Below are 3,813 nucleotides of genomic sequence, written 5' to 3'. Positions count from 1 at the left end.
CTCAAAAAAAAAAAAAAAAAATTGGCAGGGGGCCAGGTGTGGTGGCTCATGCCTGTAATCCCAGCACTTTGGGAGGCCAAGGCATGAGAATCACCTGAGATCAGGAGTTTGAGACCAGCCTGGCCAACATAGACCAGCCTGGCAACATCTACTAAAAATACAAAAATTAGCCAGGTGTCATGGCACACATCTATAATCCCAGCCCCTTGGGAGGCTGAGGCAAGGGAATCACTTGAACTGGGAGGGGAAGGTTGCAGTGAGCCCAGATCGGGCCACTGCACTCCAGCCTGAGCGACAGAGTGAGACTCTGTCTCAAAAAAATAAATAAATAGGAAGAAACGAGGTCTCACTACATTGCCCAGGCTGGTCTCCAACTCCTGGCTTCAAACAATTCTCCCGCTTCAGCCTCCCAAGGTGCTGGGATTACAGGCGTGAGCCACGGCGCCTGGTGGATCTTCCCTTTTCAGCAGTTTTATGGAGGTGTAATTTACAGACAGGTGTAAAATTTACCTGTGTAAGCATGCCATTCAATGACTTTTCGTAAATTTTACAGAGTTGTGCAGCCATCACCCTGATCCAATTATAGGACATTTTCATCACCCCCAAAACAGCCCCCGTGCCTATTTGCATTCCATCTCCACTGCCACCCCCAGTTCCAGGCAATCTCTCGTCTACTTTCTGTCTGTATTGATTTGCTCTCCCTGGACATTTTGTATAAATAGAATCATAAACTATGTGGCCTTTTGCCTCTGTCTTCTTTTACTTAGCAAAATGTTTTTGAGGATCATCCACATTGTAACATATATCAGGAGCGTGTTCCTTTTTATGGCGGAATGGCATTCCGTTGTATGGATGTACCGCAATTTGTTTATTTCCTTACCAGTTGATGGGTATTTGGATTGTTTCACTCATTATAACCAATGCTGCTATGAATATTCATGTGTAGGTCTTTTCATGGACATATGCTTTGGTTTCTCTTCGGTAGATGGAATTGTTGGGTCTTTAAAAAGACTTCTAGGGTCTGGTGTGGTGGCTCACGCCTACGATCCCAGCATTTTGGGAGGTTGAGGCAGGTGGATTGCCTGAGCCCAAGAGTTTGAGACCAGCCCAGGCAACATAGTGAGACCCTATCTCTACAGAAAACTTAAAAAATTAGCTGGGCACGGTGGTGTGCCTCTGTAGTCTCACCTATTCAGGAGGCAGAGGTGGGAGGATCACTTGAGCCCAGGAATTTGAGGTTACAGTGAACTATGATTGCACCACTGCACTCCAGCCTGGGCAACAGAGTGCCCAGATCCTCGCCTTAAAAAAAAAAAAAAATAGGCTGGGCGCGGTGGCTCAAGCCTGTAATCCCAGCACTTTGGGAGGCTGAGACAGGTGGATCACGAGGTCAGGAGATCGAGACTATCCTGGCCCTGTCTCTTATACACATCTAGATGTGTATAAGAGACAGGTGTGGTGGCTCATGCCTGTAATCCCAGCACTTTGGGAGGCCGAGGCGGGTGGCTCTCTAGAGGTCAGGAGTTCAAAACCAGCCTGGCCAACATGGTGAAACCCCATCTCTACTAAAAATAGAAAAATTAGCCGGGCATGGTGGCATGCACCTGTAAACCCAGCTACTCGGGAGGCTGAGGCACGAGAATTACTTGAACCCGGGAGATGGAGGTTGCAGTGAGCAGAGATTTCGCCATTGCATTCCAACCTGAGCAACAGAGTGAGACTCCGTCTCAAAACAAAACAAAACAAAAAAGAACTAAAGTAGGGTAAGTGGCAGAGAGTGGCGGGGGGCTCAGATTGTAGATGAAGTGGCCAGGGAAGGTCCTTTGGAGAAGATCACCATATCACTGAGGGTCTTGTTAGGGAAACAAACCACTCTGTGTGTTTCAGAGAGGGGGAATTTAATACAGGGAATTGGTTAAGTGGGAGAAGAAAGAGTTGAGAAGCCACATGGGATGATGAGGAAATCCGGAATAAGCTACAGCAGAACACTACTGGAGGGACATGGCACAGAGGGGATGTGATGAGGAAGGGACCCTTGGGTAGGAACTGGGACTATGGAGGAGGCGTAGCCACTGCTAGAAAACATCGTTCACCCCAAGCGGACACAGGAGAGAAACATGTTGGCTTCTCCCTTCCTCTCCAAGCTCCCATCTCCCTCCAGTGCCTCCCATTGGATAAACCGAACAGGAAGCCAGTATGCAATGGAATCTGGGAAATGTAGTTTTCTCGGGGGAAGGGCAGGGCATGGCTCTGACCCACACAATGACAGAGCAGAGATATAAATTAAATAAAGGACTGAGAATGGTGGCTCGCATCCATAGTCCCAGCTACTTGGGAGGCTGAGGCAGGAGGATAGCTTGAGCCTAGGAGTTAGAGGCTGCAGTGAGCTATGATCGAACCACTGCACTCCAGCCTGGGTGACAGAGCAAGACCCTGCCTCTAAAAAATACATTAATTAAGTAAAGGAACAAGTCATGTGGGGCATCGTTGGTAACAGTGTTTTGTGTAGAGGGAACAGGAAGTTCAAAGGTCCTGAGGTAGCAGTGTCCCAGATGCAGCCAAAACTTTGAGAGTGGGTGTGATGGTCCAGGCAGAATGAGAGTGGCAGGGAACCCAGACAAAGCCCTGAAAGATACAGAGTTTTTGGGAGTAGCAGGAGACAGCGACGGCACAGCCAGAGAGGTGGGCGCAGAACTAGGAAGTGATACCGTGTCTCTGAAGTCAAGGGAAACAGGAGTTTCAAGAAGGTGATGGTGCATGGAGACTGACTGACTGTGAGAATGACCTAAGGAGGACTGGCATGAGGGTACGGACCTGGCAAATTGGCACCTTCGGTGAGAGGAGTTTTGGAAATGCTGGGGAGGTGGGAGGCGAGGAATTAAATGCAAGAAGTGCAAACTTGAGCACAGACCACTCCTTGAAGAAGCTTGGATGCGCTGAACTAAGGCAGTTTCCCACAGCACCCATGACCAGAGAGTGAGAAAGTTGGGTTGGGTTCCAAATTGTCTAAGCCAGAAGGCCTGGAGCCCAGTTGGTCTTAGGATCTGAAATCAGACAGACCTGGTTTCAAAACCTGGGCCCCCACTTCCATGCTGGGTTCCCCTGATCTGGGTCCCTCTCCTCTCTGAGCTCAGTTTCCTCACCTGGAAATAGGAGTGTCGCTGTACTGTTCATGGATGTTGCAGCAACTGTTAACAATGCATCTGCAAAGTGTTTAGCACTCATCAATGAAAGCTTTAGAACAAGCTGGTAAGAACTCTTTTTTCTTTTTTTTTAGACAGGGTCTCACTCTGTCTGTCGCCCAGGCTGGAAGGCTGGAGTGCAGTGGCTCGATCTCTGCTCACTGCAACCTCCGCCTCCCGGGTTCAAGCAATTATCCTGCCTCAACCTCCCAAGTAGCTGGGTTACAGGCGTGCGCCACCATAGCCGGCTAATTTTTGTGTTTTTAGTAGAGACAGAGTTTTACCATGTTGACCAGGCTGGTCTCGAACTCCTGGCCTCAAGTGATCCATCCGCCTCGGCCTCCCAAAGTTCTGGGATTACAGGCATGAGCCACTGTGCCCGGCCTCAAATAATAACAACAATGGTAGCTACTATTTGAAAAACTTACCATGTCCCAGACACTTGTAAAGTATTTTACAAACATCATCATCCCTTATCCCCCTGGCTCACTCCAACTGTGCTGGCCTCCTTCCTGGTCCTGGAACACTCCTGCCCCAGGGCCTTTGCACTTGCTGTTCCTGTTGCCTGGAACTCTCTTCCCCCAGATATCCAAATGGTTCCCTTCCTCACTTTCTTTTTTTTTTTTTTTTT

The sequence above is a fragment of the Mandrillus leucophaeus genome, unplaced genomic scaffold, assembly GCF_000951045.1.
Source record: "Mandrillus leucophaeus isolate KB7577 unplaced genomic scaffold, Mleu.le_1.0 Scaffold112, whole genome shotgun sequence".
Classification (NCBI taxonomy): domain Eukaryota; kingdom Metazoa; phylum Chordata; class Mammalia; order Primates; family Cercopithecidae; genus Mandrillus; species Mandrillus leucophaeus.
Note: the sequence above shows the minus strand (reverse complement) of the source record.